The 16,421-nt window shown below is 41.3% G+C and overlaps 1 long non-coding RNA gene across 2 annotated transcripts in view; it reads right to left on the reverse strand.

Annotated features, from left to right (window-relative positions):
- The window catches only part of LOC126365987 (uncharacterized), an 84,982-nt gene extending 69,112 nt beyond the window's left edge, over positions 1–15,870 (reverse strand). Inside the window, exon 1 of one of the 2 annotated variants that reach the window (XR_007566285.1) lies at positions 15,789–15,870. This is a non-coding gene — a long non-coding RNA (uncharacterized LOC126365987). The remainder of the gene's footprint in view (positions 1–15,788) is intronic. The other variant, XR_007566284.1, reaches the window with a different exon arrangement.
- Between the last annotated feature and the right edge of the window lie 551 nt (positions 15,871–16,421).

Consider the following 16,421-nt stretch of genomic DNA (forward strand, 5'->3'; position numbering starts at 1 on the left):
TGCCATATCTGCAGAAGAGAGGCTAGCACTAACATCGCGCTTCTTAGCAACAAGTGACAATTATGCTAGCCTCAAATATCTATTTCGTATATCACCAGCATCTGTTTCCCAAATAATTCCTGAAGTACGTAGCGCCATATGCCAAACATTCAAAATGGCTCTGAGCGCTATGGGACTTAACTTCTGAGGTCATCAGTCCCCTAGAACTTAGTACTACTTAAACCTAACTAACCCAAGGACAGCATACACGTCCAGGCAGGATTCGAACCTGCGACCATAGCGGTCGCGCGGTTCCAGACTGTAGCGCCTAGAACCGCTCGGCCATCCTGGCTGGCTGCCAAACATTCCTGGATTTTATAAAGGTAAATGGCTGGAAGATAAGATTCAAAAATTTGTAGTGTAACACAAAAATATACAAAAGACCAGTCTTATAGGCTATTTCATAACTTAAGCTTTGCAGTTTGTACACTAGAGAGCCAAAGAAACTGGTACACCTGCCTAATATCGTGGAGGACTTCGCGCGAGCACGCAGAAGTGCCGCAGTACCACGTGGTGTGGACTCGACTAATGTCTGAAGTAGTATTGAAGGGAACTGACACCACTCAGGGCTGTCTATAAATCCGAAAGAGAGTGCAGATCTCTTCTGAACAGCACGTTACAAGACATCCCACATATGCACAGTAATGTTCATGTCTGAGGAGTTTAGTGGGCAGCGGAATTGTTTAAACTCGGAAGAATGATCCTGGAGCCAGTCTGTAGCAATTCTGGACGTGAATGGATGGAAATGACGCTTACGTACGTGTTTGTCTAGACGTATCAAGGGTCCCATATCACTCCAACCGCACACGCCTCACACCGTTACAGAGCCTCCATCACCTTGAACAGTCCCCGGCTGAAATGCACGGTTCATTGATCCATGAGGCTGTCTTCAGACCCATACACGTCCATCTGCTCGATACAATTTGAAAAGAGACTCGTTCCGCCAGGAAACATGATTCATCAACAGTCCAAAGTCAGTGTTGACGGGCAAAGGCGAGGTGTAAAGCTGTGTGTCACGCAGTCATCAAGGGTAACGAGTGGCAATCGGGTCCGAAACCCCATATCGATTATATTTCGTTGAATGGTTCGCACTTGACACTTTTTGGTGGCCGAGCATTGAAACCTGCATCAGTTTGCGAAGGGTTGCACTTCTGTCACGTTGAACGATTCTCTTCAGTCATGGTTGGTCCCGTTCTTGCAGGATTTTTTTTTCGGCCGCAGCGGATTTGGAGATTGGATGTTTTACCGGATTCCTGATATTCACGCTCGTGCGCCGACTGTAAAACCATGTTCAAACTCACTTAAATTCTGATAACCTACCACTGTAGCAGCAGTAACCAATCTGACAACTGCTTCAGACACTTGTTGTCTTAATATAGGCGTTGCCGACCGCAGCGCCGTATTCTGTCTGTCTACATATATCGGTATTTGAATACGGAAACCTTCAGTATAGAATAAAACACATCTTTATCAGAGTTCAAAAATTTTTCACTTGTTCTGCTTCTGTTTTTAAATGTAGTAAAAGAGAGATAAACTGTAGCATTAACACAGATACCTTGAATGTAAGTCATGTAAATGATTGTGTCTTTTGTGTATTTCTGTTTTACATTAGTCAACATTATTTGTTCTGGTTTATTTTAATTGCGTTTAATTCTCTTGCAGGGGTCATTCTTCTTGTTTACAATTTTGTGATGAGGATTTTAGGATCCCACAAACACCTCTGGGACCTGTACTCTTCATCTAAAAAGAGAACAGTATCATTTAGCCACTCCATCGCTCCGGAATCACTCCACAAAATACTATGTCACAACAGTTCGGCAAAGCACGTGTCTATCACCCAAGATGGCGAGGAAGCGAACTTCCTTTGTACGTTCGCCCGGAAACCGACTATCAGTGGATCTCAGGCGAACACCTGCGAGTGCAAACCGCGCACAACCCAACACCGTGCGCATAGCTTTCACACCGGAGCGAATGCCAGTTCGCTGTCGCGCGTTCGTTTGTGTTCGCTTCGGTGAAAAAGATGCTTTCGAGCATCACTGCTATTGTATGCTGAAAGGTATCGGGTTTTTGTGTTTGGTGCTACCTTCGGTTCTCACGTTATGCACTATAATGGTTGTGCGATGGTAGTTGACGTGGTTAACGAGATTTGTAGTGGCCGCCATCACATTTTCTGTCTCTTTTGCACCAATGCATTTTTCAGGGAAAAAAATTCGAGATTGTTCTATAACGCTCTCTAGCTCTTATGAATATTCTTGAATGTTAACGAATGTTTGTAGATGCTCTAGAATCGTCTCGAATGTCCTAGAATACAAGCTGAAACATATCGTGTAGATTCGCAGTACAGTAAAATAGTCTTAATCAACTAGTTGTGCACTGTAGTAAAAACAGCTCATCGAGAAAGTGTGTACGGTTATTGAGAGAAACTACGTAAACAAAAAATGAGTGTGAATGAAAAATTTTAGTAACAAAAAATGATGTTGTTCAACAAACAAATAAATGGATACACAATATAATACCAGAGGAAGCAAAAAATGTGAACATCCTTAATCTAATCTGCATTAGTGACTCATTTAAAGTTGTTTGTGAAACGAATGAGCGATATCCACGCTTCACCGTATTTGCATGTTATTCATCATTGCATAACATGAAGAACACCATCACATTGAAAACATCAACTTGGAGTAGTCCTGTTTATACTTATTAATAGGGGTCACCCAAACATGGGAGTTGTACGAAGTAGGTGTAATAAATGGAGGTCGACTTCACAACTGCCAAACATTTATTAAAATTTTAATAAACCAAGATAAATTTTTCTGTTGTGCTATTGTTAGAAAGCAAAACACAAAAAATTAACATGAAAAAAACCGAAGCTAATTATATGGGACTTTGAACTGGGACTGAAACAAAAGAAAATAAGAGTGCCTCATCTTGGCAGCTGGCATTTTGTAGCGTGATGATTTCATCATGTGAAACAGTACTGACTGCATGTACTACAAACGAGGTCAGGTAAGACAACCGGTGTCGTGGTTTCCTGCTCTGTATCCACGCCCTTCGTCTGTTGCCCATGGCATGCCCCAGTCACAATGAAAAGTATTATTACGAGATACCACAAACAGTACACCATAGTCCTTTAATTAGTAATTAAAAGGAACAGTCCTTAAGTCCCTGAAGTACTCTTCAGAAGCTCTTTCCAATACCACAGATAAAGAACGTAGTTCAATTTAAACAATTCGTTATTATAATTCGGCAGCTACAAAAGTTAAAATGACTTACAGACGTTAGAAAATTCGCCATATTGTCCAATATAACTTTTCGAACATCGCACGTTGATGTATTTACTAATTTTTGCTATATGTAGGGAGGCCTCTGTATAAGGAGCCACCACGAAAGAATTGGCCAAATCTAGATTCTACCGTATTAAGGTGAATGTACGCATAAATGTAGTATTGTGTTTCGAATGATGGCCATAAAATGAAATATTGCCGGAGCTGTGGCTTGTATTGCAAAAACAAAATTTGAGACTGTGGCAATTTCTCTTCAAAATTAATGTAGTCCTCTCTGCAAAACGAAATGCAGCAATTTTGCCAGCTCTGATGATCGACCGTCAGTCATCCTCAGTTTAAAATCATAGATACGGAAACGGTGCTGTGGGAAGGAGAAGTACACACGGCAGAATTGTGTAGACTAGGAGGTGATGCCTGCAGACTTCAATAGAGAGATAAGAGCTATCAGAAAGGCCATTGACTCGGCAACCTGGAAAAGATAACGGCTTGAAAAAGATAACGAGGTGTCTGAGACTATCATTTGTATGGCATGATGATAAATTCTACAGGCCTCCACAAGCGAGCGGTCCATTTGGCCGGCGTCATTTGGATTGAGTCCATTTAGCCTTGGTCCGAAACTCGAATCACACTGTCACAATATTCCCACAATTTTTTCCACGAACGTAAGCCAGTTTCTGACTATAGCTCCAATACTCACAATAATACTGTAGAACATCTTCATGCATGAGATAAATTCGTGATGTCTTTTTTTGTTGTTGATGATGATTCCAGAGTTTAGAATAGTCATACGCGATTAGGGTGCGTAAAGCTGAGACAGTAGACTCCAATTCTCTGACTACGGGAATGCTCCATAGATCGTTCTCTGAAACAGTCGAAACTTCACAGGATGAAAAGAAGGGTGAAAAATAAAGATACATCCTATTTTGGCTTAGGTGCCAACACTAGCACTGTCTAGTGGAGAAACAAGACATTATTTCAGAACAAAAACAAGACACTATTTCAGAACATAGTTTCGGGTTTCTTCTGACAAAAATTAAACTCATATCTAACGGTAAACATAAAATAAGTAAAATAGAGTACCTCCAGTGGTCACAGATTCCTTTCGCTGTCGTAACACATCACATGTATACTGGTATATTTGTAAACAAATGTGGCGTCTGGAATCTGCTGGATGCAAGGTTCGTATAGCAGAAGAGAAAACATAACCGCAGAGTACAAAGAATATACATCGTAACAACATTATTACAGAATAATTATTTAAAGGATTTGGAGGTGTTTGTTTTAAGGTGGCAAATATATGTGTGTGTACTTCAGGTGGCATATCAATCCGATTTTGACAAGTTAAAACAGCTTAAGCTTCATACTCATTTATACAATCAGGTGAAATGTTAAAATGGCTTAAACTTCATACTAGCTAATAACAATCAGGTGACTTGTTACACACTTTAAGTACAATAATCAAATTGGCTACAGCAGTAAAGTTATACATGAATGACAATGTTTGATTGGGATTAATAGACAGATGTGAGAGGCTGGAGGCAGAGGCAGAAGGAGAGGGAGGGAGAGAGAGAGAGAGAGAGAGAGAGAGAGAGAGAGAGAGAGAGAGAGATTGTATATCTATCTGCATATTTTAAACCTTTAGGCAGCTAATATATGTAACATGTAATCTTAAGACCCCTTGCCATGTAAAGTTTGCTGTCATACAATCACACTCTTTCCACCCTCTCTCTCTCTCACTCACTCACTTTAACTTGTCAAAATTGGATTTATATGCCACCTGAAGTACACACAAATGTATTTGGCACCTCAAAACAAACACCTCCAAATCTTTTAAATAATTATTCTGTAATAATGTTGTTACGACGTATATTCTTTGTGATTATGTCTTCTCTTCTGCTATACTAACCTTGCACCCAGCAGATTCCAGACGCCATATTTGTTTACAAATATGACAGTATACATGTGATGTGTTACGACAGCGAAAGGAACCTGTGACCATTGGAGGTACTCTATTTTACTTATTTTATGTCTACCGTTAGATATAAGTTTAATTTTTGCCAGAAGAAACCCGAAACTATGTTATGAAATAGTATCTTTTTCTGCACTATACAGTGCCAGAAGTTCCTCCAAAAATCATAACGCAACACACACACAAATGTCATACGAACTAATCTAAATCCACTCGATGATAGAGGTTTAAACCTTTGAAACGCATCGTGGAAATAAATAAAACAGTGACTGGTAACAGTAAACTTGGTGTTTCATTTAGTGTTTACATGATCTCTCAGAAGCGGTATTGGGAAGTCGCTTTACAAAATTCGGTTTCGCGAGCCCAGGTAATATAAGCTTTTGAAATGTGATGCTGGAGAAGAAGGCCGAAGATTATATGGGTGGATCGCGTAATTGATGAGGATGTACTGAATAGTACTGGGGAGAAAACAAAATTTCTAGTAAAATTTGACGAGCAAAATGGATCAGTTGATAGGACACATTATGAGGCATCAAGGGATCCCCAATTTAGTGTTGGACGGAAACGTGTGGGGTAAAAACTGTAGAGGGAGAGCAATAGATGGACACAGAAACAAATTCAAATGGATGTAGATTGGAACGTTTACTAGGAGATGAAGAGGCTTTCATAGGACAGAGTAGCATGGAGAGCTACATCAAGAACAAACAATTTACACCCTATGGCTTACTTCACACTACCCGGTAGCCGACAAGCGGGCATTCTTGTCGGGCCGACACAAAAGCCGCGTCTCTTCACACTCACCCGACAGCAGCACGGCATGCCGTGCCGCGCCGTCCTTCTGCCAGCAGCTCTTGTACAGACGTTTGAAGAGAAGAAGAAGGTTGCATTGGGTTCAGCCACTCAATGTGAGAAGAAATGCAGGTTGCATTGGGTTCAGCCACTCAATGTGAGAAGAGATGAAGTGGGTGCATTCTTTGTTCTTTTTGAGGAATTAATGGCAGATGAAGATAAGTTTTATAAATATTTTCGGATGAGTTTACGAACTTCTGACGATCTACATGATCGAATGAAGAACTCCACTTTGTTTTGACGAAAGAAACCAATTTTAACATGTCAACAAGAATTCTTTTGTATAGATCCTAACCAAAGCAGCGATGGCAGATATTTTGAATGGTCACCTTGCAAGTGAGTGTGTGGAGGCGCTCCACTTAATATTTACAAATAAATGTGCACATCAGTTTAGAACAGGCACTTCCTCTCCAGCGCTCGGCATTTCCGATACAGTGCCTGCCCGTAACCTCCCCCCTCCCCCCCCCCCCCCCCCCCCCCTCTGTCCACCACTACCGCTCTCCCCCCATGATGTGCCCTACCGACTGCACATCTACCGGCCCTGGCATTTTGCGGGGACTCTACAGCACTGCGAACCAATAATGTGCCTGTCACCTTGGCATGCATGCACATACAGTATGCAAGACTTTCCCCAACTGGTCTACATGGTAGTTTCTCACTGTTGTTGTCAAACGTCAGTTGTATTACAGAACAGCACCATCCCTAGTCTGGACGTATTTTGTGAAGTGTGGTATCAATGAATTACAATGCTCCATTTGTTTTAAAAGATTAAAAACAGGAGGAGGCACGACAAACGTGCGACGTAATGTAAGGCGAAAGCTTAAAACTTAACAGTTCACTCACGATTTAGAGTAAAATAGAAAGCAGGTGATCTGCTGCCTGTGTCTACATAACTTCCCTTTACCTGCTTTAGCCCATGAAAACAGACAAATTAACAGTTAATGTACAATTACACTTGATTTTTTAGCACAGTTTCAAAAAACTGAATTCATATATTATTATACTCGTGATTTTGTTGTACTAGTGAACCACTTATCACTTTTACAGTAAAACAGGAAACGGTGGACGGACTATGTTTTCTTTTATTCACCTGTTTAACTTAATATTTTGTTTCCATGTATCTCGAAGCTGAAGAAGTCAAAATTTAGCAATCTTTGTTCTATTTCTACGTTTATCGCAGCGAATAATAGGAATAAAAAACCGAAAATCGGTTACTTCAGAAATTGGTTACTTTGAGCGGTTTTAACAGTACGGTTAAACTGGCGTTGAAAAACAAAAACCGCATATGACCAAAATCCCGTTGTTTCAGGGGGAGCCTCCATCCCTTTGTGATACTGATTTTGAGTCAAACGCTTTTCGGAAAACGAGAAATGCGTCATGCCTGACTGCCTTCAGAATGGCATTTGAGAAAAGTGCGAGCTGGGTTTCACATGGTCTATACTTTCGGAATCCAAGCTTGCTGGAGTACAGGAGACCGCTCTCTTCGAGATACCTCATTATGTTTGAGCACAAAATATGTTCTAAGATCCTACAACAAATGGATCTTAAGTTTTGTAGATCACTGCTACTACTCTTCTTGTAGACGAATGTGACCCGTACCTTCTTCCAAATACAGGGCACTGTTTTTGTTCGTGGAATCTACGATAAAGCTCAGTTAAAATACGGGCTTACTCAGACGTCATATACGTTACAACGGCACATAAAATTTGCCGCATAGTGTCAAATATCCCATTTATCTGTTATGAAACGAAGAAGGCAGCTGGTATCCTACCAAGTAGTTCCAGTTAATGTTCTCCATGTGTTTAACAAGCCCCAACAACTTCCCGTAACCTCAAACGAAAAACTTCACCACAGTGAGTTCCGGCGATCGCGGTAGCTAGGACATTGTTTTCCAATACATCAATGAGCGTAGATTCTCGCAGGCGTCAAATCGAAGTGGTATGGTGCACCAGAGGCTTTCGTGGACAGCAAACAGTATAGTGTGCATTAAATGTGACAGCATATCTCGAATGGCGCAGGCAGTCGTTTGTTATCATACTTAAGTAGTTTAAACTCGTACAAAGGAGCACCCAAAAAGGAGCAGGTGAGCACAGCTATTATTCACCCCCCCCTCTAGAAAAAAAATGAAATCATTAATCGAACTCAAGTCCTACCCTGCCAAACAAATTGGACAGTAAACAACACTTTCTATGCGTTTTCGTTTTCAAGCGGCAACAATTTTGCAAGAATTTTTTGGCGTTATGAAAGTGAATCGTTGCTTGTCAGATAAGAAATAGCTGATAACATTAGATGATGTGGAAGACGTATTTCCTATAACAAGCGTTTCATTTTATCCATTTCTCGCACATTCATCGTTGTGTTCCAAGCATATGGTAAAATCTAGACCACATTTTTATTAGAGATCCCAAATGTAACAATTACTCATTTTTTGTTCTTCTACAGTATTGTGCATCTCTGCTCTCAATAATGCGACCGGAATTTACTTGGCTGGAGGTTACAATGGATGCGAATGGAGTTGAGACCGATTCCAACTCATTTCAGTATTTGGCGTTCATATGAAAAAATTACGTTGTACCGTCTGTAATTCTGCGCCAAAAGAATATTTTTAATATCTGTTTTAATATTTCCTTTAAACGTGATTTATAGGACAATACTGTCGACTTTGATAGAGAGCAATAAACTTGTTCATGTCGTTTTGCATCTCATGTCTATGTGAAAAGTATATTCTTGTACGTCTCAGCTGGAAAGCTGGTACGGAGACACAGTATTTGAACTGAACACAAACGATATTTCCCGAGACGGCAGGTCGCAGAAAGGGAAACTCATAATTAAAAAGTTCAGTTTTCTTGTATAACACAGCTGTTCAAAGAGACATTTATTTTCTGTTAGTCTTATTAATGAGGCCTATGAATCAAATGAAGTTTACAGTTTGATAGGATGCCACATGGCTGGATAAAAGAATGACAAACACATTCCAGGGCAGTGCCTACATGCAGGGTACAAGGAGTCAACATCATATAGCACAGCGGTTCACAACCAAACCTTATTTGAACAGAAACAAAGCTTAAAATGTAATGTTTCCTCCTTTCTTCTCGGCCTGTCAATGGTGTGACACACGTGTAAAGTAAAGGAAAATAGAATTACAGCTGCTGTTTCAAGTATTGCTCCAAACGCACTCGACTTTGTATGCTCTGTTATCTCTTCCAGGTGCCTTATCTCTATATATAAAAGGCAGTGTCCCGCCTGACTGACTCACGCACTCGCTCATCATCGCCCAGCCCAACCCACTATGGCTGGAAATTTAAAATTTGCTGACGCCACGTTTAAGAAGGGATTTTTCGATAGAGGATGAAAGGCTATGTGAAAACATGTCGCTATTGAGGCAATTTTAAAGCTAGAACTATGAAAATTGGTATTTGGTTACTCATTCAGAAATTTAAAAAATGCACGTGTCAGCATTTTTGGAAATTCATCCACTACGGGGTAAAACAGTGAGTGAATGTTTTTATCACCATTAAAGAACTAGTGCAGCATTTTGAAATCAACATCTTTGAAAATTCGTATTTGACTTCTTGGTTAGAAATTAAAAAAATCGTGTTTCACTGTTTTTGGAAATTTGACCCACTAAGGGAGTGAAATATGGAATGAACAGTTTATGTAAATATTTCATTATGAAAGGATTTTAAAAACTAAAAATATGAAAATTTATTTTTTGCTTCTGTGTTAGAAGTAAAAAAACTATTGTGTATCACTCGTTTTGAAAATTCAGCCCCTGCATGTATGAAAGAGGGGCTGGAAATTCTTACGTAAATATTTCGTTGTATTAAAAAATTTACAGCTAAATCTATAAAACTGGTACCGTATTTCACTTCTCAATTGGGTGTATAGGAAAACGTGGTAGGAAATGAAAGTTTCTATGGAAATATCAGCACAAAAAAGGAAAAAGCTATGATTAACAAAAACCTTTGACTCCAGCTACCAGAATGGTTTTTGGTCGGAAGTACAATTGGAAAAGACCATACTTCTATGGTCTTAATTAGAAAGAAAGATCCCTCATCATTTAGCTACAATATAGCAGGTCAGCAACTGGAAGCAGTTAATTCCATAAATTATCTGGGAGTATGCATTAGGAGTGATTTAAAATGGAATGATCATATAAAGTTGATCGTCGGTAAAGCAGATGCCAGACTGAGATTCATTGGAAGAATACTAAGGAAATGCAATCCGAAAACAAAGGAAGTAGGTTACAGTACACTTGTTCGCCCACTGCTTGAATACTGCTCAGCAGTGTGGGATCCGTACCAGCTAGGGTTGATAGAAGAGATAGAGAAGATCCAACAGAGAGCAGCGCGCTTCGTTGCAGGATCGTTTAGTAATCCAGTGGAAGACTCTGCACGAGAGACACTCAGTAGCTCGGTACAGGCTTTTGTTGAAGTTTCGAGAAGATACCTTCACCGAGGAGTCAAGCAGTATATTGCTCCCTCCTACGTATATCTCGCGAAGATACCATGAGGATAAAATCAGAGAGATTAGAGGCCACACAGAGGCATACCGACAATCCTTCTTTCCCCGAACAATACGAGACTGGAATAGAAGGGAGAACCGATAGAGGTACTCAAGGTACCCTCCGCCACACACGGTCAGGTGGCTTGCGGAGTATGGATGTAGATGTAGATAAGTTTAGAATGTACTGCAATTTGTGACCAATATAAAATTTCGATAAATGAGAAAGAAAAAATATCTAAGCATAGCATACAGTTTGTGCGAGCGAAGTAGCAGACGCTAAGCTGGTAGTGCACTGTATACAGAGTGAGTCAGCTGCCCATACCACTGGGTTTTATGCAGCCCGCAACGCCTTCTAATACCACGCTATGGTTTCTTTATACTCTCTCGATCGCTACACGTGAACTGTTAATCCTACAGAAAAAAATCAACAGGACATTTTTGCAGAAAATTTTAACGTAGTTGTATTTTGTACTGGGATCCGTTTTCGCTGGACGCCACGGTTTTCGAGTTATTCAAGATAAACGCCTTTGAGGGTCACTTCTGTACGTTTTTCTCTGATGAAAGCCGGTTCTGCCTCAGTGCCAGTGATAGCCGTGTGCTGGTCAGACGGAGGTCGATTGAGGGCCTGCAAGAAACTGACTGCATACTTGACACATTGGGCCTATCCCTGGTGCTATGGTCTGGGTGCAATTTCGTATGGCAGCAGGAGCACTCTCGTGGTTATCCCGTGCACCCGGATTGCAAATTCGTACACCTGTCTTGCGATTCGACATGTCGTGCTGTCATTCATAAACAGCATTCCAGGCGGTGTTTTCCACCAGGATTACACTCGGCTGCCCACTACTGCTGTAACGCAACAAGCTGTACAGAGTGTCGGCGTGTTGCATTGGCCTGCTCGATTACCGGACCTGTCTTCAATCGAGCACATATGGGACATCATCGGGCGACAGCTCCAGTGCCATCCACTAGCAGCAGTAGCCGTCCCTGTATTGACCGACCAAGTGCGCCAGGCATGGAGCTCCAGCCCACAAACTGACATCTGGCACCTGCACAACACGATATATGCACGTTTGTTTGCCTACATTCAACATTCCGGGGGTTATTAAAGTAGCAACATCTCACATTTGGAATGGATTATCTCACACTTACATTAATCTGCGATCTTGCAATGTTAATCACTCAAATGCATTCCCGAAATTTCATTTCTGTAGGCCTACCTCTATCTACATCTACATCTACATCCATACTCCGCAGGCCACCTGGCGGTGTGTGGCGGAGGGTACCCTGAGTACCTCTATCGGTTCTCCCTTCTATTCCAGTCTCGTATTGTACGTGGAAAGAAGGATTGTCGGTATGCTTCTGTGTGGGCTCTAATCTCTCTGATTTTATCCTCATGGTCTCTTCGCGGTATATACGTAGGAGGGAGCAATATACTGCTTGACTCCTCGGTGAAGGTATGTTCTCGAAACTTTAACAAAAGCCCGTACCGAGCTACTGAGCGTCTCTCCTGCAGAGTCTTCCACTGGAGTTTATCTATCATCTCCGTAACGCTTTCGCAATTACTAAATGATCCTGTAACGAAGCGCGCTGCTCTCCGTTGTATCTTCTCTATCTCTTCTATCAACCCTACCTGGTGCGGATCCCACACTGCTGAGCAGTATTCAAGCATTGGGCGAACAAGCGTACTGTAACCTACTTCCTTTGTTGTCGGATTGCATTTCCTTAGGATTCTTCCAACGAATCTCAGTCTGGCATGTGCTTTACCGACGATCAACTTTATATGATCATTCCATTTTAAATCACTCCTAATGAGTACTCCCAGATAATTTATGGAATTAACTGCTTCCAGTTGCTGACCTGCTATTTTGTAGCTAAATGATAAGGGACCTATCTTTCTATGTATTCGCATCACATTACACTTGTCTACATTGAGATTCAATTGCCATTCCGTGCACCATGCGTCAATTCGCTGCAGATCCTCCTGCATTTCAGTACAATTTTCCATTGTTGCAACCTCTCGATACACCACAGCATCATCTGCAAAAAGCCTCAGTGAACTTCCGATGTCATCCACCAGGTCATTTATGTATATTGTGAATAGCAACGGTCCTATGACACTCCCCTGCGGCACACCTGAAATCACTCTTACTTCGGAAGACTTCTCTCCATTGAGAATGACATGCTGCGTTCTGTTATCTAGGAACTCCTCAATCCAATCACACAATTGATCTGATAGTCCGTATGCTCTTACTTTGTTCATTAAACGACTGTGGGGAACTGTGTCAAACGCCTTGCGGAAGTCAAGAAACACGGCATCTACCTGTGAACCCGTGTCTAAGACCCTCTGAGTCTCGTGGACGAATAGCGCGAGCTGGGTTTCACACGACCGTCTTTTTCGAAACCCATGTTTATTCCTACAGAGTAGATTTCTAGTCTCCAGAAAAGACATTATACTCGAACATAATACGTGTTCCAAAATTCTACAACTGATCGACGTTAGAGATATAGGTCTATAGTTCTGCACATCTGTTCGACGCCCCTTCTTGAAAACGGGGATGACCTGTGCCCTTTTCCAATCCTTTGGAACGCTTCGCTCTTCTAGAGACCTACGGTACACCGCTGCAAGAAGGGGGGCAAGTTCCTTCGCGTACTCTGTGTAAAATCGAACTGGTATTCCATCAGGACCAGCGGCCTTTCCTCTTTTGAGCGATTTTAATTGTTTCTCTATCCCTCTGTCGTCTACTTCGATATCTACCATTTTGTCAACTGTGCGACAATCTAGAGAAGGAAGCACAGTGCAGTCTTCCTCTGTGAAACAGCTTTGGAAGAAGACATTTAGTAATTCGGCCTTTAGTCTGTCATCCTCTGTTTCAGTACCATTTTGGTCACAGAGTGTCTGGACATTTTGTTTTGATCCACCTACCGCTTTGACATAGGACCAAAATTTCTTAGGATTTTCTGCCAAGTCAGTACATAGAACTTTACTTTCGAATTCATTGAAAGCCTCTCGCATAGCCCTCCTCACACTGCATTTCGCTTCGCGTAATTTTTGTTTGTCTGCAAGGCTTTGGCTATGTTTATGTTTGCTGTGAAGTTCCCTTTGCTTCCGCAGCAGTTTTCTAACTCGGTTGTTGTACCACGGTGGCTCTTTCCCATCTCTTACGATCTTGCTTGGCACATACTCATCTAACGCATATTGTACCATGGTTTTGAACTTGGTCCACTGATCGTCAACACTGTCTGTACTTGAGACAAAACTTTTGTGTTGAGCCACCAAGTACTCTGAAATCTGCTTTTTGTCACTTTTGCTAAACAGAAAAATCTTCCTACCTTTTTTAATATTTCTATTTACGGCTGAAATCATCGATGCAGTAACCGCTTTATGATCGCTGATTCCCTGTTCTGCATTAACTGATTCAAATAGTTCGGGTCTGTTTGTCACCAGAAAGTCTAATATGTTATCGCCACGAGTCGGTTTTCTGTTTAACTGCTCAAGGTAGTTTTCAGATAAAGCACTTAAAAATATTTCACTGGATTCTTTGTCCCTGCCACCCGTTATGAACGTTTGAGTCTCCCAGTCTATATCCGGAAAATTAAAATCTCCACCCAGAACTATAACATGGTGGGGAAATCTACTCGAAATATTTTCCAAATTATTCTTCAGCTGCTGAGCCACAACAGCTGCTGAGCCCGGGGGCCTATAGAGACATCTAATTACCAAGCCTGAGCCTTCTTTAACCGTGACCTTCACCCAAATCATTTCACAATTCGAATCTCCGTCAATTTCCTTCGATACTATTGCACTTCTTATCGCTATAAACACGCCTCCCCCTTCACTGTCCAGTCTATCTCTGCGGTATACATTCCAATCCGAGTTTAGGATTTCATTACTGTTTACGTCTGGTTTCAGCCAACTTTCTGTTCCTAGTACTATATGGGCGTTGTGACCGTTTATTAATGAGAGCAGTTCTGGGACCTTTCTATAGACGCTCCTGCAGTTTACTATAAGCACATTACTATTGTTATTCCTTGTTGCATTTTGCCTACTCCTGCCTTGCAGCGTCTCAGGAGGCGTCTTGTCGGGCCTAGGGAGGGAATTCTCTAACCTAAAAAACATTTCTTATTAGTTTGTGTTCCGATTTTTTCCCCCATCAGTGTATAAAGATGCCATAGAAATACATGAACACTGAAGTAGTATCAATACGATGGAAAGATGTCTGTAATTAGACAGCTTGTGAGCCTTGGCGTTAAAATAAAAAGCCCTCGTTGATTTTATGTAAAGGCCCCGGATACATTTCGAGTCATATTGGTGATACCTGACAGTGTTCGATCACGTCACAGAGGGCTGTTGTACGTGTACGGACATATAGGTCGGCTGTCCTTACTGTTGCTGCTAGTAACGTAATACAATCAATCGTTTTTAGAAGCTGTTGACGACGGTGAATATAAACAATTATCTTCATGGCCTTTGAAAGCGTCTCCCGCTGTAGGAGACGAAACGCTAAGCGGAAAATTATAATTAGAACTGGGGTATGAGTCCAAAAAACGGTAGCACGCAGCAATTAAATAACGTCCGTCGGAGCCCTTTGTATGGCAAAATGTGTTGTATATATTAGAACTATTGCAATAATATTTCTAGATGCATTAAATGACGACCTCCCATTCTGATGCCATAAGCAAACAGGTGCTGAACTTTCCAGTTACATCATAATCAAAGACAGGCGGAGCTTCAGAATGAATCTCTACGCTTATGTCAAAACAGAAGTATTACTATCTGTGTATGGGTAAGCTTTGGCTTAGTAAGGCCGCCACATTATTATTATATGGTGAGAAAGCAGCAACTAAATAGCGTCCATCGAAGCCAGCTTTGTATGAAAAAAATGTGTTGTATATTTTAGAACTGTTGCAATGATATTTCTGGATACATTAAATGGCGAACCCCCATTTGATGTCATAAGCAAACAGGTGCTGAACTTGCCAGTTAAATCATAATCAAAGCCAGGAGTAGCTTCAGGATGAGTCTCTACGATTGTGTCAAAACAAAAATAGTACTATCTGCGTAAGGGCAAGGTTTGCTTTAGTAATCACATTGTTATTATATGGTGAAAAAGCAGGTACAAATATTGCTAATAGTAACCTACCAGCTCAGACGATAAACCGAGCAACACGTTTGGTACGCGTCAGCAGAAAACACATGTACCTTCGGCTAGCGTCACTCGTAATGAGGGAGGTATTTGCTGTGCTCGTTTCGTCTTGGACACCTAGCGCACTAATAATAGCATTCCTGCGTTTGCCTGAGTAAAAATAGTGCCGGATTCTTCACATACGCCAGTCGTGTGCTGTATACTGTGAAAAGAACGATGCACGACGCTGGTCATCGTCCGTTAGGAAGAAATCGTGTTCCAGAAAGATATTGATCTGAGATGCAGGAAGAAAAGAAAGACCCGTCGATGTCGAGATCCTTAAAGGTGTAATGATAACGGGGGCAATTCTAGATGTTGGAGGACATATTCCAAGAGATAATTTAAATAATATCTTTGACATTCGTCTGGAGCGATTAAGGAAGAAATGATGTTTACCGAAAAGAGATAGGTAAACCATGAGACACGCGAACTGTATCACGGATTCAGTAGGCTGTCGGACCAGAAATTACGTTAAGAAAGCTGAAGCACTGAACTGAGGCTTCCAGCGCATGAACGGTTATCGAAAGCAGTTTATTTACTGGCAAATAAACGAAATGGTATGCATGAATACGTAAACCATTTTGCAAAGGG

This window comes from Schistocerca gregaria, chromosome 4, assembly GCF_023897955.1.
Source record: "Schistocerca gregaria isolate iqSchGreg1 chromosome 4, iqSchGreg1.2, whole genome shotgun sequence".
Lineage (NCBI taxonomy): Eukaryota > Metazoa > Arthropoda > Insecta > Orthoptera > Acrididae > Schistocerca > Schistocerca gregaria.